Below are 21411 nucleotides of genomic sequence, written 5' to 3'. Positions count from 1 at the left end.
AGAAAAAGAAGAAATAAGTATCTGCTTTGGACAAAAACCCTACCAACAGCTCTATTAGATCATACACAATGTAACAATCTTCTAAGAGTGTCTTTAAATGTGAATTAGAAATACTAGTGAATTTTTTTACCAGTAAGTTTTAATAATAGTACTATTACACAATCATCATTTTTTAGAGTTTCACTTAAAATTTTCAATTAAGCATGCAAGAATTACTTTATAGCATTCTATTTATAATACTGCTTAAACCACATATTTGTTTCAGGGCAATATTTGATATTAAAATGTGATAAGAATTTTAAAATTTATAAAAATATTATGTAAAATAAAATACAGGGCACTAGGTGGTGCTGTGGAACCTTCCAGATAAACTAACACTGCAAAGGTATGCATTTGACAAATTAGTTCTATGGTTGATTCTATATATTTAAATACACATTAAATATCTTTTATAGATAAAACAGTGCACATAAATAAGAAGAGTAATATAATGAAAAAACAAAGTTGTGATAAATGACCTCTTTGAGGAAGATACAACCCCCTTTCAAAATCTCATACCCTAACTCCTGTGTTAAGCTATTAAAAAAATCTTTATATAAAAAATGTCATTTTTGAGGCATGCTTGTCAATCCACTATTATTTTCATTTACCTTTAAAGCTATTTTTTTCATATAACTACGAATTTAAAAGATGAGCAATTATACCTCCTTGTCAAACAATTTTCTATTAGGTGATTTCTTATATCACAGTATAAGATCTTCTTGAGTTTTGTTTTTCTATTTTCCCCAGACATGACTGCTTGCTGCAGAGCTACTAATTCAAATACTGACAGCTACCAGACTGGCAAGGCAAATGTACAGATTGGGCTACAAGTAAAATAATAGGAAGTAAGGGCAACTTAGGAAACCCAGAATATATGCATTCAAATTCAGATGAAAATAAACGTGCACGCGCACACACACACACTACACAAGCCAAAAAAAGCACATCTGTGGTCTGCATGTGGTCTGTGGGCCACTCATCTGTGACCTCTAAGTCCAACATGTTCCTAACCATTTATCTATGAGTGACACATCTCAAAGATAACCTACGAATTTCAGTTCAAATGAAGGAGTGTAAATGCTTTTCAATTGTCCTTCTACAATGTTTAATCACTTATGTATGTCCTCCCTTAAAGAAAACAGAAAATATTAGTGATGTAGGAGAGAAACCGTAGTGGTCAAGAGCATTACCCATCCATGATGAGCTGCTGGTTTAAAGAGAAGCAGAGATTTAGCAGTCTTTTTTTGTGGGCATGGTCTTCCTCTTCCCTGCAGGCACTTTCATGATTGTGAAATAAAATGATAAAGTACTTAATATTGAATTGATAGAAATACATGTTTAACATCAATGAAAAAAGGATAGAATTTATTCCCACTAGTAGTGACGGTGGAACTTAATATTATAGGTACAAAGTAAGAATGAAAATGAATTTTTAACAAATTCAACAAAACTCATCTAAAGGAATTTTTTTAAACAAATTCAACAAATTAAACAAATTTTTAACAAATTCAACAAAAATCATCTAAAGGAATGTTGTTCTTCAAGTCTGTCAATGAGAGAAGCAAAACTCATTTTTAAATGATGCATTATTCCAAATGTTTTTAGCTGCCCTCAGAAAGCGTTTGTGTGCTACATAAGAAAATAAGATAAAATCATGTCATTTCTGAACTGGAAGAGACCACAGAGATTAACAATCTCTCGTTACTTTAGCTTCACCTCACAAATCAGTTCTTGAAAGATAAACACAGTTAAGCTTCAGTATCTAAGTGGGGCTTTGTCACAAAAAATGAAGTGACCTGATGCTAGCAGGAAGCTATGAAGAAATCACATTTACTTTGAATGGAGACTATGCCTTACACCAGTAACCAATGCAAAAATATCATGTTTCAAGAATTTTCAATATTGTCTAAACACTCACAGGAATCTCTACCAACACTAAAAATAATTTGAAATTTTTAGCGGGTTTAATGGGTTCAAACAGATATATGGAAGAAGTGGTGAAAAGCAGAACTAGTTTAGAGCCACACTGCCTGAATTCTTTTCATTTCACTTGTAGACTACCTGAAATGCCATTTTGGATGCTGGTCTTTTTGGCTTAATGAGCATCTGTTTTAAAATTGCATGTTTTCTTCTGAAGTAGTAGTTTTCACGGTGTGGCCTGGGGACTTACGGGTTCCTAAGACGTTTTGGAGGGCACGGTGAGATAAAAACTACTTTCATTATAATACTAACACATTATTTGCCTTTTTACTCTCATTCTTTTGCAGTTATACAGTGGAGTTTTCCAGAGGCTACATGACATGTGATATCAAAAGAGATCTGATACAGAAGCAGATATGAGACACCAACAGTCTTATGTTAAGCCAGGCATTAAAGAGATTTGCAAAATGCAAAACAATAGTACTCTTCCCACTAGTTTTTCTTTTTGTTTGGGAAAATATAGTGATATTTCACAAAAATGTGCAAATTTACATATGAAGTTATTATTTTTAAATGAATTAATAATTTTCCAGCTTTAATTTCAAATGTGGTCAATAGATAGATATCACCCAAATAAACAACAGTTCTCTCTGGTCCTCAGCAAATTTTAAGACTGTAAGGGAGTTTGAAAAGTTGGAGAACACTGTTCTGGAAGTAAGCTACTCACATCTTAGTCAATATGCTTTCCTCTAAATACTGGGATGAATCTGAAACTTCTATCTGAATGAAATTTGCTTAGAAGCAAGAAAGGTCAAGCATTTTGAAGCAAGAGGTACTTTTACGGGCAAGACTAGCTTGATGCAGAGGGATAAACAGTGGCCTGGGAACCACAGGCCCAGGTGGAACAACCCAGGTAGAAGGACAGAGAGGGAGTCAAGAGTGCAATGGCAAATGCTCTGATTTCTAAATTTAGCCTGAGACCAATGCTACATCTAGGAAGGGGTCATTCTTCTCTACCTTCTCTTACCTCTTGTATTCTGGGAGACTACAACACAGTTTCCACACTGAAATGCAATCCTTCATTAGTTTCCCACTGGTCTTTAAAGACCAATATTATAACTGCAGTCTATAACATTCTGTATTATCTGCTCCTGCCTACATCTCCATCTTTCTCCATTCTCCACCTGGCTCTCTATATGCCAGTCACAAGGCCCTTAGTCTATTCCTTGACCAGGCTATATTCACTTTCAACCTGCAGACATCAGGTTCCTTCAGTCATCAAGGAAGTCTTTCTGCCATTATAGATTCCCCTAAATATGCACTCATATGGCACTATGGATGTCCTTTATGGCATGCATCACAGTTTTAATTTTACATTTATTTGTGTGATTATTTCATTAATGCTTGTGTCTCCTCCACTAGGCTGTAAGCTTTAGGAGGAGAGGGACCAAGCTTAGTTTTACTCTATCTTGTATTTCCCATACCTAGTGAAATGCTGGGGACATAATAGGGGCCCATTTAATATTTTTGAATGAAGAAATAAATGAATAATAGGTATTATTTATTAAGCATTCCTCCTAGACATTGTTCTTGCACTTTGCAAGTGTGATATAATTTTGAAAAGAAGCCAATTGATAAGCACAATTATCATCCCCATTTACAGATGAAGAAACCAATGGACACAGAAGTTAGCTAATTTGCTCAAGGTAAGCTGCAATTTTTGAGGTCAGGATTTGGACTCTAACAGTTTGATTTTAGCACCCACAACTCTACACTGTAGTTCAGTTGTCTTATGGATGAAAAAGCATTTATGGGCCTAATCTCCATTTATAAAGTTGGAATTCAAAATTATTCGTCATAGAAATCAATGACTGATTTACAAACTAGGAAGCTAATGTACAAACTGATGACCAACTCTATTGGGAAACTGTGGAATATGCTCTGAAATTAAGTAGTGCTAAGAAAACAACAACAACAAAAAACAACAAACAGCAATTTCATGTGAGAGCTTTGGTAGCTTTTTATGTTTCATTGGTTGTAAGAGAAAAATACATATATGTGCAAAATGTGTAATGTATTTTCTGAAGGTATGAGGGCAGTCCAAGAAACAATGACAAAAACAATGTCCTCTTTTGGATATCTAGAACCAGACAGTACATGTTAGGATTCAGAAAACCTTTTGATCTTCTAGAAATTCTATTTTTGAAAAAGAAAGTGGCCGGGCGCGGTGGCTCACGCCTGTAGTCCCAGCACTTTGGGAGGCCGAGACGGGCGGATCACAAGGTCAGGAGATCGAGACCATCCTGGCTAACACGGTGAAACCCCGTCTCTACTAAAAATACAAAAAACTAGCCGGGCGAGGTGGCGGGCGCCTGTAGTCCCAGCTACTCAGGAGGCTGAGGCAGGAGAATGGTGTGAACCCAGGAGGCGGAGCTTGCAGTGAGCTGAGATCGCGCCACTGCGCTCCAGCCTGGGTGACAGAGCAAAGACTCCGTCTCAAAAAAAAAAAAAAAAAAAAAAAAAAAAAAGAAAAAGAAAAAGGAAGTGAATCAAAATAAAGCTATGAGCCTAAACTTTCAGAATTACATAGATACATGTCTCCCTTTCCAACTGGGTTTAATTTCAATTATAATTTTTCAGCTATATTTATTTTTCAACTAATTTTGTTTCTATTAAATTGGTCATTTGAAATTACAAAATAGTTTCATGAGTATTTAAATGTGTAACATAATTGTAATCTATTTTTTCTATTATCACAGCATGCTTAAGAATATATCACGATATGAAAAACAAAATAAAGATCCAGGAAACCTATAAATTCTAACAATTTATCATCTAAAACCTAGCAAGCCATATCATTATTTTTATGTTTCAAGTCAATTTTATATTATTAGGATCTCTGTGATTTCATTCAACCAATAATTTTTGGATACCTACTCTATGATAGGCATACCCAAGAGGAGGAGGAAACAAAGATAAAGGTGGCCTGGTCTCTATCCTAAAAGATCTTATGGTCTAGTCGCAGCAAGCTAAAAAGGTAAAGGCCAGATAATGGGGTTAAGGAAAGTCTGCTTACCTCACCCAACTGAGCGAGGGGTTTCAAAAGTTGTCACATCTAAACTAAGACCCAAATTATCAGTAAGAATGGCCCAGAGAAGGGTTGAGGTGGAAGGCACCTAAAAATGGTTTAGGGAATGGTGGGGGTGAGAACAGGATGTGTGAAAGGCCTGTAGACAAGGAAGTGTGTTCGTGTGCTTAGAGGAAAAGAAAGGCAGGGCATAGTGAATGGGACATAATAAACACCATTCCCACGGCACCAATCTCTCACAAAAGCTTCATGCAAAGATAACCAGTTATATCTACCAGCCTTCTCATCTTCCAGGAAATCAAAGAAACAGAAAGGGCAATAAGATTATGAAATACCTCAAAAAGTGCTCTTAGGAAATTTAACTTTCCTCGTGCTAAAACTTTGTGTGTGTGTTTTTTTAATTTTACTTGTAACCAAAATGTCAGCAAAACCGAACGTTACCGGTGCTGCTAAGTTGAGACATGGCTGGAGTGGAGGACAGGATTGTAAAGTTAGAACCTTAAGACTGTCCAAATCTTCTACGGCTGGCAAATGCTTTGTTCTCTGAAGAATATGTATTATTATAGTGAACTAATTCCTTCTGAAATTTTTCTTACTTAGCAAGGAGTTATTTCTATGCAAAAATGGAAAATTCAAAGACCTAAAAACCCTCACTGTATAGTAATCTATTTTGTTTGTGTACTGGTGTTGTCTGCTTAGCCCCAAGTCATCAATTATGGATAGAAATGTACAGCTACAGCAGTAGCCAGTGTCATGGGCCTGTCAGGGATTTCTTAAGAGGAACAAAAACACTTGATTGTATCTACTTTTAGAAAACACAGGATAGGTGAAAAGAGGAAGAAAATGAAAGAAAATATGAGTAATCCTCAATACATACATTGGCTTCTTACAATAAATGAAAAATAAATTTTAAAAAAGCACTTGAAACCAGAAATACAACTAGGAGAAAGCCTTGGATATAGATGCAAGAAAGGCTGACATTAGCGCATCAAAACCACACACTTTAGAATACAAATTCATTTCTTATATATTTGAGGAAAAATAACTAATGGGGGTCACCAAGCTCTAACCTCTCTGAACCAAATTCAATGGATCCAGTGTTTACAACAAGGAGTAGTCACGTTACTTGAAATAAAATGTTCTGTAATTACCAAACCTGGCTGGCTTCTGAGGTGAGAGTTTTCATTCTAAATGAATGAAGCATGTTTACAAACTGACCGGGGAGCACAAGGACTATAAAGATTAACATGAAGAAAATGCAATCTAAGATATCTTATGGAATTTTCCCTATTATACCAAACACAGCAAAAGCTTTCACTGGGATTTCAATAAATTTAGTTTTACACATTGCTGCAGAATTTAGTTATTCTCCCCTTCTCTAGTGGATAGCTGGGGTAGCAGCTGGTGTGTTGTGTATTTAAAACGTGTAAAAGAACTCCTGTTCTCTCTCAGTACCTACATAAATGTGTGTAAGAAAATTTGAAAAAATGATTTACTTTAAGTAAAATGACTTTATTTCTTTTCCTGTAGGGTATTTGACAAGCTTTTAAACATCTAAGAGTCATGTTTTCAAAAAGCATACAGATTTCTTCTGGAGAAAACTACAGTACATAAAAACATATCATTTAAATTTATGTAAATTTTCCTGAACCACACATTCTTGAATGTATATCTTCATTGTTCAACACTTTCTGGGTAGAATTTTTAATGCCTGATTTTTATAAAATAATTTACTTGACATGTAAATATTGTGAGATAGTCAAAGATATAATAATTTTCTATTACTTTAAAGAGTGTATAACAGTCGCACTTTGTCATTACTATACAGGTTAGATCACATGCCATATTAGTCAGCCAAATTCTATAAAATTGAAAGTGTATTTAAAAATCAATGCTGAGACATTAGGAAATGCCTGAAACAGATGAGAACCAAATCAATTCCCATATTTCTTAGATTTAAAATGGGCATAATTTGCTGATCATTCACTGAAAGTGTAATTTAGCAAAATAGACCCCAATGAATGCTGAAATATATTTTCTCAGCTCTTATTCAAATGATTTTTGCTGGTTTTAATGTAAAAATTTCCAGCATATTTAAACACATTACAATTAGACCCACAACCCACCAAATTAACTACTTGTTACTACTATAGTCCATTAAACAGACACTTCTCAAAAGAAGACATACAAGCAGCCAACAAATATATGGAAAAAAAAAATGCTCAACATCAGCAATTATCAAAGAAATGCAAATCAAAACCACAATGAGACACTATTTCACACCAGTCAGATTGGCTATTACTAAAGTAAAAAAACAACAGTTGATGGTAAAGCTGCAGAGAAAAGGGAACGCTTGTATTCTGTTGGTGGGAATGTAAATTAGTTCAGCCACTGTGGAAAGCAGTTTGGAGACTCCTCATAGAACTTAAAGCAGAACTACCATTCAACTCAGCAATCCCATTACTGGGTATACATCCAAAAAAAAAAAAATAAATTGTTCTACCAAGAAGACACATGCACAAGCATGTTCACTGCAGCACTATTCACAACAGTACAGACATGCAATCAATCTAGGTGTTCATCAACAGTGGATTAGATAAAGAAAATGTGGTACTTATATACTATAGAATACTATGCAGCCATAAAAAGAACAAAATCATGTTTTTTGCAGCAATGTGGATGCAGCTGGAGGCCATTATCCTAAGCAAATTCATGCAAGAACAGAAAATAAAATACTGCATATTCTCACTTACAAGTGCAAGCTAGACATTGGGTTCTCATGGACATAAAAATGGCAACAATAGACACTGGGGACTAACAGCAGGGACGAAGGAAGGGAGGCAAGTGTTGAAAAACTATTGGATACTATGCTCACTATCTGGGTAATGAGATCATTCATATCCCAAACCTCAGCATTATTTCACATACCCTAATAACAGTCCTGTACATGTACCCTCACAAATCTAAAAAGTTGAAATTAAAAAAAAGTATATATATATGTACATATATATATACACACACACAGTCTGTTAAAAAGACAAAGCTACAATTTGATGACTATTATTATTTAATTTATTGATATTCATATTTTGGCTCTCATGCATACTTACTTAAATATTTTGTAAATTCAGGGAGAAACTGAGTTGAGATCATTTAAAAATCTTTTACTATGAATTTATAAGTTTACATTTATTACATGCAAAATGTGAAGAAAAATTTCAGTTTCCTGTTTACTAAGTGGAAGGTGTTTTACATAAATCATCTCACTTACTCCTTAATCTATTATTAACTATTGCTCAAAAAGGGAAATAACTTGTCCAAGGGTCATATGACTACTGAGAGATCCTCGTGTAACTTTGTCACTCAATTGCATTTGACAGTTACCTTCCTGAAACACTTAGTTCATTTGATTCTGGAATACTGCATTCTACTCTTTTACCTTCTTCCCCTAGATCTTCCTCCCTCACTTATTCAAGTCTCTTATAAGGCTTCCACAACTGTCCTATCTACAACAGACAGACAGACAGACAGAGACACACACACACACACACACACACACACTCCCCGTCTTCTCTCCTCTACTTCCTATTGGTGTTATCTTGCTTTGTTTTTGTTCACACCACTTAACATTATAGTTATTTGCTTATTGTCTATTTATGCAAGTGTTCTCTTACCTGTATCCCCCAAATAAGCTCTACACGGGATTTTTTTTTTTTTTTTTTTTTTGTCTTTTTCTCCCTGCATTCTTAATGTCTACAACAGTGCTTGGCACAAAATAAGCCTTCAATCAACTTGTTGAATCAACAAATGGCTAGAAGTTGTGGAGCTGGGGTTTTAATCCAGGTCTTACTAACTCTAGTCCTATGCTTAATTTATAATACTATACCTGGCTTAATTTCAAATACTGTATACCTTTATTGAAAGTTTCCAAAGAATAAACTTTCAAGGAAACAACACATCTTTATAATGAATCCTATAGCCCTAGTCCTCTCTGCTCTACCCAAAGCCTATAAGAAAGCTGCTTTGCTCAATGAAAGAGGATGAGAGGTACATCACCCATGAAGAAAAAAGAAACTAACACTTATTAAGCATTTACTTCGTTCTGAGTAGTACAGTATCATATGTTTGTATGTGCATGTGTATATTTGCATGTGTATATTTCTTTTTTTTTTTTTTTGAGACAGAGTCTCGCTTAGTCGCCCAGGCTGGAGTGCAGTGGCGCGATCTCGGCTCACTGCAAGCTCCGCCTCCCGGGTTCACGCCATTCTCCTGCCTCAGCCTCCCGAGTAGCTGGGACTACAGGCGCCCGCCACCTCGCCCGGCTAATTTTTTGCATTTTTAGTAGAGACGGGGTTTCACAGTGTTAGCCAGGATGGTCTCGATCTCCTGACCTTGTGATCCGCCCGCCTCGGCCTCCCAAAGTGCTGGGATTACAGGCGTGAGCCACCGCGCCTGGCCGCATGTGTATATTTCTGTATGTGCATAATTCATTTCTATTTTATTCCCATGGCAGTAATATAAAGCAGGTAATATTTATTCCTTATTTTTAAGTGGAAACAAGAGACTTACAGAGTTACCAGGAAGTTCCAATAATTTTTGCACATGGGAATGTATATGTATATATGTGCATGATAAAACCTATATTTCCCAATCTTCATTTTCTAGCTAAAATATTTTTGAGTGGAATACTTAAGGAACAAAAACAACTGTGCAGCATTTAATACTACAGAAAGCTTCTTTACATTCAGGAATGCCTCAAGTAACTGGCAAAAAAAGGCAAAGCAAATAAAATGATTACTTCTCTTTCTAGGCAGGAAGCACTCATCATCTACCTTAAAACAATAACCATACTCTACCATAAGTCCACTATCTACTTTCAAGTAAAACATGAAAGGTAGAAGTAAGATTGGTAAGAGTAACTTATTTGATGAGAGCTATCATTAAACTATGGAAATTCAATTCCCTCTCCAAGGTTGTTTCTACCCAAGGTAAGAGAGGGGAGCTTCAGAGAATCACTTGAAGAATGTGTCCCCTAGAATGTGGGGAAAAAGGAAAGAGCACCAGGAAGTGAGGCATGATTCCCTCCAGGAGAGTCCTGAAGCTGAGAGGCTGGAAGGGTTGAGAAGGGCTGCAAGTTCTCCCTTGGCCAGGCAAAGATGTGGCAGTTTTCCTATGGGTCAAGTAACCCAAAAAAGAGAAAAGGACTTGAGTCATCCTGACCAGACCTCCCACTACAGAGGTCACTAGGAGCCAAGAGCTGTGACTAGAGTTCCTAGAGGGATCATTGTTCATGCCTAATATTGTATTAGGATGTTCCTAATGAAGCATGATCACCGAAAAACCCACAGAAGCATCCCCACAAAAAAAAAAAAAAAAAAAAAAGAGTGAGCTTTTGGAGATATGCCACACTCAGAAGACATCAAAGATAGATTACAACTCGAGACACATGACGCTTTTCCAATTCTTCTCTAATCCCTCTTTCCCCCATGTATCTGATCTTAGAAGGGACAAAATAGTGCTACAAGAATGGGGAGGAGGTAGACCAAGGATGAGGGAAGAAACTTATAATTCTCCTTTCCCTACTATAGATTATTGATTGTGACTTGATGTGGGAGGGAAAGAAAAAGGAAAAGCTTTTAGCTGGATGAGAAACTGAAGTTTTGGCATTAGACTGGACTAGGCTTTTTTGTTTATTGAAGTATAGTATAAAATTTTACATATATATCTTATACATACATACAAATACCTGGGTAACCATCACCCAAATCCAAATATAAAACATTTTCTAGTACTTCAGGAAACTCCCTCCAAGTCAATATTCACTCTGCCAAAGGTACCATTATTTGGACTTCTGTCCCCACAGGTTAATTTTTCTTATTTGAGTTTCATATACATGAAATCATGCATAAGAACTCTCTTAATGCCTGCTTTCTTTTACTTAGTATTATTAATATATCTGTGATAGTTAATCATATTTTTGTGTGGAGCAGTAGCTCAGCTTTTCCATTCATATTTTGTTGTAATGTATGAATATCCCATGATTTATTTATCCTTTCTCCTGATGACGGACATTTGAATTTTTTTTCATTTTGGTTTACACACATAAAGGTTGCTACAAACATTCCTGAAGATGTATTTTGATGAACATTTGCATTCATTCTGTTGGATACAACACCTGAGAGTAGAACTCCTAAGTAATAGGGTAGGCATATGTTTAACATTAGTAGATACAGCCAAACAATTTCCCAAAGTACTTGAACCATTTACCATTTACTCCTACCAGCAATGTATTAGAATTCCAGTTACTAGACATCTGCTTTAATACTTATTAGTGACATTCTTTTAAAAATTTAGTCATTTTGATACATGTATGGCAGTCTTATTGTGGCTTTAATTTGCATTTTACTGGTGACTTATGGTGTTGAGCCCCTTTTTATATGCTTATTAGAGATTTGGATATTATTCATTATGAAATACCTATTCAAATCTTTGCCTACTTTTTATTGTGTCACCTATTTTTATTGATTTGTATGAGTTATTTATATAGTTTGGGTAGAAGAACTTGTTGGATATCTGACAAAGGATGTGTGTATTCTAAATAACTTCTTGGATTCTGTGACTTGCCTTTTATTCTCTTAATGGTGGCTTTCAATAAACAGATGTTTTTAATTTTAATGAAATTCAATTAATCAATCTCTTCATATATGGCTATGTTTTTGTGACTTAAAACAAAATATGTTCACCTTATGTTCACCTATTTTTTTTCTAGTGTACTGAATTTTTTATTACCTGAAAGTGACTGGAAAAACTATGAGTTTATTCTAATATTTTATCAAAAAAGGAGAAGAAATGGATTCACAGAGGAAGCGTAAAGGGGTGTTAAGGAGTGACAGTAATATTGCTTTCTGCTGAAACCCAATAGTGTCTAGCTCATTTAATATATCTCATATTTGACTTGACTATGAAGACTAATTTGAGAAGTAAGTATATCATGCCTTTTAAAAAAGTGAACAATCCTCCTAAGTGAGTATGTGAGGCACTCCTGATTTAATAGCTAAGTTGATTATAGATATGACATAATCAGAAGAATTTCCATTATTGAATATATATTGAATAGCCTATGGTAATCCACCCAATGATGTACTTCTATTATAATTTGATTTTCTTAGACATGGTATTTGCTATTAGAGTTTGTCTATCTTGGTGAAAAGATGCTGGTCAGAAAGTTAGAAGTGTTTTCAGTCCCACTCTGTCACTACCTAGTAATGACTCATCCATAGCCACAGAGCTGAATTTTCACAACTGTACATTACCGGGTTGGATTTGGATTTCTAACCTGTTCTTCTGTACCCACCTAATAGCCCAAAACTAGGAACGTAAGCATCATTCTTAACTCCTTTCCCTCTCACCTGCTACATCTAATCAACTTACCAAAGACTCTCTATCTCTTAAGTAACTTTTGAATATACATTTGCTTCTCCTTATTCTCACTGCCACTACTTTACTCTAAGCCACTGTTGTTTTTCCTCTGAATCAGTGTACCAACTTCCTAATTAGTCTCCGAACTCCAGTCTAGCCCTGCTCCAGTCCACTTTCCACATACAGTCAGAATGGACCCTCTAAGTTAATAATAGCTAGCTTTTCAGCAACACTTATTCTGTGCTTGATTCTTTATAAGCTTGATCACATTTAATATTAAAAATACCCTGAGAAGAAGGCACCTTCTTCTTCTCCTTATCCTTCTTCTTCTTCTCTCTCAGACAGGGTCTTGCTCTGTTGCCCAGGCTGGAGTGCGGTGGTACAATCATAGCTCACTGCAACTTCAAACTCTTGGGCTCAAAATGTCCTGCTGCCTCAGCCTTCTGAGTAACTGGAAACACAGGCAGGCAACACCACACCTGGCTAATTTTTTTTTCTTAGTAGAGACAAGGTCCTGCTACATTACCCAGGTTGGTTGCAAACTTCTTAGCTCAAGCAATCCTCTCTCCTCAGCCTCCCAAAGTGCTGGGATTATAAGCATGAGCCACCAAGCCCAGTCTCTCTTTCTTTTTAAATGAAGTCACTGAAGCTTAAGGAGGAAGAGTACTTTCCCAAGTTCATTTAGCAAGAAAGATGTAAAGTAGAAGTCAAAGCCTGGTAGTTGGTCTTCAGAGCTTAGGAGTCAACAACTATACAAATCTGATGAGGTCACCCCCCTGGCTCACCTATAAGTTCAATGAACTTATTCTCTGGGCTGGGCCTCTGTGCATGCTGTTCCCTCTTCTAGGAACATGTATTTTCTTCTCTCTACTCCTTTTCCTTATCTTTCAGGTATCAGCACTCCTGAGGTCCCTAGAGTGGATTAAAGTCTTTAACATATACTCCCATAATTCCCTATCTTCTCGTATCATAGCATTTATCACATTATATTTTTATACTTATCTTCTTCACTAGATGAAAACTCTGAGGAAGCAGGGCAATCTATCTTGCTGCTTCTTGTTCTATGGCACTCATATAATGCCAAACTTGTGGTATGCACTCAACAAATAGTACTTAAAGTTAAAAATGTTGGCAAAATATTTTGTGATTTATTGTTCAATGATAAATATAACAGATAATCAAAATGCAAAATAAACCATCAAATAAAAATTATATTCTTTTATAATATAGCTTCTAAATAGATCATCAAGAAGGTTGTAAAAACATGTAGAGAGTGTCAGACTCGTCTGGTAATCCAGGAAATTCTCCCTTATCTTCTCCAAGTCCGCCAGGGCCATTTATCTAGAAGGCTGCAAGAGTTGCAGTATTGCTGGGCTTATGGCACCCCCTAGTGCTGAAATGGCTGCAGTGAGCACAGACACAGGTTGCAAAACTCCTTTGATTTCCTGGAAAGCCCTCTCAAGAAGGATGAGTACAAACAAGTCCATACTGTGACGAATGGAATAAGTATCTAAATCTTTAATGCTCAGACATGGATAAATGTCCACAAGCATCAAAAACTTCCAGCAAAACATGACATCAACAAACAGACTAAATAAGGCACCAGTGACCAATTTTGGAGTGATGGAGATATGTGACCTCTCAGACATGGAATTTAAAACAGCTGTCTTCAGGAAGCTTAATGAACTTCAACATAACACCTGAGAAGAAATTCAGAATTCTATTAGAGAAATTTAACAAATAGATTGACATTCTTTTAAAAATCAAGCAAAAATTCTGGAGCTGAAAAATTTGATTGACAAACTGAAAAACATATCAGAGTCTCTCAACAGCAGAATTGATCCAGCAGAAGCAAGAATTAGTTAGCTTGATGACAGGGTATATAAAAATACACAGCCAGAAAAGGAAAAATAAAAAAGAATGAAGTATGCCTACAAGACAAAGAAAATAGCCTCAAAAGGGCAAATCAAATCTAAGAGTTATTGGCCTTAAGAGGCTATAGAGAAAGAAATCAGGGTAGAATGTTTATTCAAAGAAATAATAATAAAGAACTTTCCAATCCTAGAGAAATATATTAATATCCAGGTAGAAGAAGGTCAAAGAACATGAAGCAGATTGACCCTAAATAAGACTACTCCAAGACATATAATAATCCAACTCTCAAAGGTCAAGGAAAAAGAAAGGATGCTAACAGCAGCAAGAGAAAAGAGGCAGATAACATATAAATGATCCCTGATATGTCTGGGAGCAGACTTCTCCATGAAAACCTTACAGGCCAGGAGGGAGTGGGATGACATATTCAAAATGCTGAAGGAAAAAAAAATTCAACCTGTAATACTATATACAGCAAAATTATCTTTCAAACATGAAGAACAAATAATGTAGTAAATGTAAGCACACAGACAAATACAGAATAATAATGTAAACCTCTCATATCTTTAATAGAATGAATAATACACAAATCTATTAAAAATAGATTAAATATCATAAAAATAATAACTACAACAATTTGATAAGAAATAGATAATATAATAAGATCTAGGGACAACAAAAAGTCAAAATGTGAAATGAATGGAGTTAAAGCATGAGATTTTTAATTTTTTTCCTTGCTTGTTTTTTTCTTTTCTTTGTTATTAAAGTTTTCATCATTTTAAAATAATTGGTTATATTATTTGCAAGCCTCATGCTAAACACAAAGCAAAAATCTATAACAGATTTTTGTGTCTATAACACAAAAAATAAAAAGCAAGAAATTAAAACATACTGTGAGAGAAAAATTACTTATACACCAAAGAAAACAGAAAGAAAGTAAAAAAAAAAAAAAGATAGGACAAACGAAACTACCAGAAAACACATAACAAAGAAGCGGTAGTAAGTTCTACCTATAAATAATAACATTGAATGTAAATGGACCAAATTCTCCAATCAAAAGACAGAGTGGCTAAGTAGATTTTTAAAAACAAGACCCAACTATATGCTGCCTACAAAAAACTCAATTCACCTATAAAGACACATGTAGACTGAAAATGAAAGGATGGAAAAAGATATTCTATGCAAATGTAAATGAATAAAGAGCAGGAGTAACTATACTTTTATCAGTTAAATAGATTTCAAGATAAAAATGGTACAAAGAGACAAAGAAGGTCATTATATAAGGATAAAGGAGTCAATTCAGCAAGAGAATATAGCAATTGTCTATATATATGCACTCAATGCAGCATCCAGATATATTAAGCAAATATTATTAGAGCTAAAGAGAGAGATAGATCCCAATACAATAATAGCTGGGGACTTCAACACCCTACTTTCAGCAGTGAACACATCATTCAGACAGAAAACCAACAAAGAAATAACAATCTGCGCTACAGACCAAATGGACCTAATGGACATCTACAGAACATTTCATTCAACAGCTGCAGAACATACCTTCTTCTCCTCAGTACATGGAACATTTCAAAGAATAGACCATGTAGCAGGTCACAAACAAATCTCAAATAATTTTTAAAAATGAAATCATATGAATTATCTTTTCTGACCACAGTGGAATAAAACTAGAAATGAATAAAAAGAGGAACTTGGAAACTAGACAAACACATGGAAAGTAAACAATATGCTCATGAACAATCATTGGGTCAATGAAGAAATTAAGGAAATTGAAAAATTTCTTGAAATAAATGAAAATGAGAACATAAACATACCAGTACCTGTGACATACAACAAAAGCACCACTAAGAGGGAAGTTTATAGCAATAAACACCTACATCAAACAAGGAGAAAAGCTTCAAATAAGTAACTTAACAATGTATCTTAAAAAACTAAAAAGGCAAGAGCACACCAAACACAAAATTAATAGAGGAAAAGAAATAATAAAAATCAAAGCAGAAATAAATAAAATAGAGACTAAAAAGTACAAAAGATCAACAAAACAAAAAGTTGGTTCTTTTGAAAAGATAAACAAAATTAACAAAACCTTTAGCTAGACTAAGAAAAAAAGAGAAGACCAAAATAAATAAAATTAGAGACAAAAAGTTATATTACCACTGATACCACAAAAATTTGAAGGATTATTAGAGATATTACAAGCAACTCTATGCCAATAAATTGGAAAATCTAGAAGAAATGGATTAATTCCTAGGTACATACAAACTACAAAGGTTAAACCATGAAGAAATAAAAAACCTGAATAGACCAAACACAAGTAATGAGATTGAAGCTGTAAGACAATGTCTCCCATCACAGAAAAGCCTAGGATCTGATGACTTCACTGCTGAATTTTACCAAACATGAAAAGAACTAAGACCCATCCTACTCAAACTATTGCGAAAAATTGAGGAGGAAGAATGGATTTGCAGAGTATGGATGGAAACGGAGGACATTATGATAAGTGAAATAAGCCAAGTGCAGAAAGACAAATATTGCATGTTCTCTGACTCATGTGGGGGCTATAAAAATTTGAACTCAAGGAGATAGCAGAGTGATGGTTCCCAGAGGCAGGAAAGCAGTGAAGAGGAAGGAATAAAGAGGGATTGGTTAATAGGTGCAAAAATACAGTTATCTTATTTCTTCCAAGACCTAGAGTTCAGTAGCACAAATAGGGCAACTATAGCTAGAAATAATTTATTGTATATTTCAAAATAACTAAAAGAGTAAAACTGGGATGCTCCTAACACAAAGCAACAAAAAATACTTGGAATGATGGGTATCCCAATTACCCTGATTTGATCATTACACATTGTATGCATGTAAAAAAAATCAAAGGTACCCCAGAAATATATACAATTATTACATATCTATAAAAGTTAAAAATTTAAAAAATTTACCAATACACAGAAGCCCCTTTCATTTCCTTTTTTAATTCTACTCTCATCAGAGAGTATCTAATGAGATAGATCACCCAAAATGCAGACTGCCAATCCTGAAGAGCAATTTAAATCATGAGGTCCATGAACTGATCAAAGTATCAAAGAAATCTGAAATTCTACTGCTGATTATTGTGTTATATATTATGACCACATAAGACTCAGTAAGCATAGAAAATACAGAGTTCTACAAAAATTATTGTTTATATTAATTATATCTTTTGTACTCATATAAGGCACAAAGCAAAACACCACCTTTTATTTATATAAACACTGAATATAATTAGTAATACCACAAATATTTGCTTTCTTTTTGTCAAGTATCTATATTGGATTTGCATTTTTAATTTTTATCTGGATACTTAACTTTCTAAGATTCAGTAAAAATCACATAGATACTACATCAAAGTATTATTTTAGTACAGCATGATTGATAGTAGCTGACTTTATGACTGCACTGTACATTAAAGTTTACCTCTACTTAAAGCACAGTTAACTGCAGTTTTGGCATTAAATAACTAAATTCAGGCTTAGAGGTTTAATTAGTTAGAACTGTCTTACTATTAAAAAACAATGCTTCAATATTACTACACTTAATGGTAAAGAAAGGGAGAGATGGTTACCAAGTTAATACTTGAAAGTTCTGCTTAGGCTTTATAAGATAAATAGGTATATATTTACTGTTCCTCAATATTTAGCAATTTTACTTAAATGAAGCAATATAGTAGGCACTCAAATACTGGAGACAAACAGGCCTATTTGAGTCTTGGACTATTTTCTACTAGCCATGAGAACTTGGACAAGTTACTTAATGCCCTTTGTCCTCTTCAGCAGGGGTCCCCAAGCCCTGGGCAGTGGACCAACCAGTCTGTGGCCTGTTAGGAACTTGGCCGCACTGCAGGAGGTGAATGGTAGGCCAGTAAGCATTTACTGCCTGAGCTCTGCCTCCTGTTATATCAGCTGCAGCATTACATTCTCATAGAAGCATGAACCCTCTTGTGAACTGCACATGTGAGAGATCTATGTTGTGTGCTCCTTATGAGAATCTAATGCCTGATGATCTGAGGTAAAACAGTTTCATCTGAAAACCCATCGCATTCCCTACCCACCAGCCTCACCCCATGGAAAAATTAGCTTCTACAAAACCAGTCCAACCAGTGCCAAAAAGGTTGGGAACTGCTGCTCTTCAGTAAAAGTCAGATAATACAGTTTTACATCTCTTATCCAAAAATCCTGAGGCCAGACGGGTTTCAAATTTTTCAGATTTTTTTAAAGGGTATATGTATTATGTAACCATCCCAGTGGGATACAAAGAAGCACCCCATAATAAAACACCTTACATTCTGTAGCAGGACTTATTAGTATTCATACTTAATGAGACAAATACATAATAAAAACAGCCTTATGTCATTTCAGGTCAGATATTGCCCTGACCCAAACACTTGCTGCTTTTCTCTAGTCTTCCAGATTTTTTCAGTTTTTGAATGTGGAAAGGAGTAGAAGACCTGTCATGTCTACTTTTTGGGGCTGCTGTAAATATCAAATGATAAAATGCATGTAGAGTACACAGCCATACTAAGCCAGACTTAGCTGCCAATGTTTTCTTGGTCATCGACATTATTATAATTCTGAAAGACTAGAAAATACATAAAGTTGTTAAAAGTGATGGCTGCTCACTGATGAAATTCCAAGTAAATTTTATCTTGTCTATAATTTCTATATTTTATAAATTTCATGTAATAGACATTTACTATTTTTATAATAAAACAGCTTTATTGAACTTAAAAAGTATTTATTTTCCCTTCATTTGGAAATATTTACTTTAAGTCACTGCAGCTCCTTACAGATCCTTTTCTTGGTCTTGCCTTTTCCTTTATCACGCAAACAAAAATTATTCTGAGTTTTCTGCTTTGAAAATGTTCTTGGGTTATACATTCATTAGGGGTAAAGAAACTTCTATTCCAATTCAGATTTTTTTTTTCTTCTGCCCAAGCAATAAGCAAGTTTTTAAAATTTATTTTATTTATTTACTTTTTTACCATTCATCATGGATTGGCTCATCTACAAGGCATTTCTTCAGCTCACAAGTTACTGGAATAATATATAGATCTGTGAGCTGTTAGATAGCATAACAGTAAGATATCAAGATGAATACCAAAATTCTCACATTAGTTCTTCTAATACAGATAGTCTCTTCTTTCATAAAAGAGTATGTTAAAATTGTAACTAAAACCCAGAGCCCAAAACAACAAAACAAAACAAAAAAATCTCTGTTGAGGCTTTACCTATTATTGTCCAGTGCAGTGCTGTCCAATAGAACTTTCTGTAATGACATGTTCTATTATATGCAGTGTTCCATACAATAGCCACTAGCCACATGTAGCTATTAAGCACTTGAAAGGTGGCTAGTGCAACTAAGGAATGAAATTCTAAATTTTATTTAATTTTTTAATTAATTTCAATTTAAATTTAATTAGCCACATGTGGCTACTTATAAATGTATTAGAGAGTACAGGTTCACAAAACCCCAATTGTTTATGCAGTCCTTTTCAATGGAGACACTGAATGCCAGTTCTATTTTTAAACTATCTGTAATGTTTTCCATGTAGTGAAATTTAAGAGGTCTTTTCTACAATCTTGCTTGAAAAGAATCATTTAAAATATAAATTGTGAGAGCTCCCGAGAATTAAAGTTTCTGCTTTATTGTTCTATGTGTTGGGTATTGACTTAAGAACTCATCGCTTTATCCAACATTTGTGCTTCTGTTTATTCAGTAGTTATTTATACTCTTCTACCAACCCTACCTTACCAACATGTCTAATAAATAAATATTCACAAAGTGACTTCAGGCAGACAAACATTAAAAACAAAACAACAACAAAACAATGAATAGCTGATAACGAATGAGCCTTCAATCAAATAACAATAGCAAGTGACAAAGGCAATTTTAAAATTATCACAGTCAAAAACACTCCTTTAAATTCTACCTCAGGACACTGACCCTCCTGCTCAGTCCTGAAAACTTAAGTTTTGGAACAATCCCAAAAGCTCTGTTTCCGCATTCATTACAATGCAGCTCAGAATTAACACTGCCAGGCTCCTTCCTAATCAATTATGCATTCAGACGTCCAGCATTTCTTTGGAGCCCCTTACCTCCACACCAGAGTTGTTTAAGAGATGACACATGCATGCGTACTTTTTAGAATAAAAAGAGGACTTTAAGCAGGTTTTAACACTAAATGAGAACAAGGGTAAGAGCAGAGAAATCATCCCTTTCAGTCAAGGTTGGGCTTCCGGCAAGCTGCAGGCAGTACACAGCATGAGAGTATCTGGCTGCAGAAAATGCCCATGTGTTGACAGCTGAATAAGAGTTTGAAAGCTTAACAGTACAAATGTTCTGTCAATGGTACATTGCTTTACTTAACCAGACTGCCAAAAATCTCCACAGCTGTTGACAACTAATCACATGAAACTAATTCATTCTTGGCTTTGACATTAAATTAGCAAGTTATTATTTTTACATAGGTAGTAACCCTGCACTGATTTGATTAACTGCAGAAAACAAAGGAACATTTTGTCCAGCCTAAAACTTTAAATAAGAGAGGCTTAAAAACCATAAAAGAATACAACTTGTGCTGTTTCCTTCCTTCGTGAACAAACCCACTAGTTATTAAATTGGCTTTGAGTAACATCTTTTTATCAAGGGTATATTCAGTTTCTGTCACAAGTGAAAGTTCTCCAAATGGACAGTTTCCGTAGAAGTATAAATATGCAAAATAACCTGGGAGAAAATGCTAATTCGTAAAAGACAACTCCTACTACTCAGTGTCTAGAGTCACATGTAAAAACAAAGACACTGTAGTCTATGAAAATGCTTTCAGTATTAACATTTGGTGTTTAGGAGCTTTAAAGCTTTTCCTAGGCATCTCAGTTTTAAGTAAATAATGACAAATTATTTTGAGAATTAGCCTATATTAATCTTCCTTTTCACTTGAATACCTGCAACACCTATCGGGCACACTTACTCAGTTACTTATTTGTCTGTCTGCTATTATAACTTCCTATTCATGATGAGTATCACCA

General features: G+C 34.9%; 1 protein-coding gene and 1 long non-coding RNA gene across 6 annotated transcripts in view; one reads left to right on the top strand and one right to left on the bottom strand.

Moving 5' to 3' along the window:
• The window catches only part of LOC126955335 (uncharacterized), a 101462-nt gene extending 99056 nt beyond the window's left edge, over positions 1–2406 (top strand). For all 4 annotated transcript variants that reach the window (XR_007725893.1, XR_007725891.1, XR_007725892.1 and 1 more), the window contains one exon: positions 2310–2406. This is a non-coding gene — a long non-coding RNA (uncharacterized LOC126955335). The remainder of the gene's footprint in view (positions 1–2309) is intronic.
• SLC10A7 (solute carrier family 10 member 7) overlaps positions 1–21411 on the bottom strand; it is a 259177-nt gene that overhangs the window by 87023 nt on the left and 150743 nt on the right. The gene's annotated exons all lie outside the window — the stretch shown is intronic.

Source organism: Macaca thibetana, chromosome 5 (assembly GCF_024542745.1).
Source record: "Macaca thibetana thibetana isolate TM-01 chromosome 5, ASM2454274v1, whole genome shotgun sequence".
NCBI lineage: Eukaryota > Metazoa > Chordata > Mammalia > Primates > Cercopithecidae > Macaca > Macaca thibetana.
Note: the sequence above shows the minus strand (reverse complement) of the source record. Positions and strands in the feature narration are given on the sequence as shown.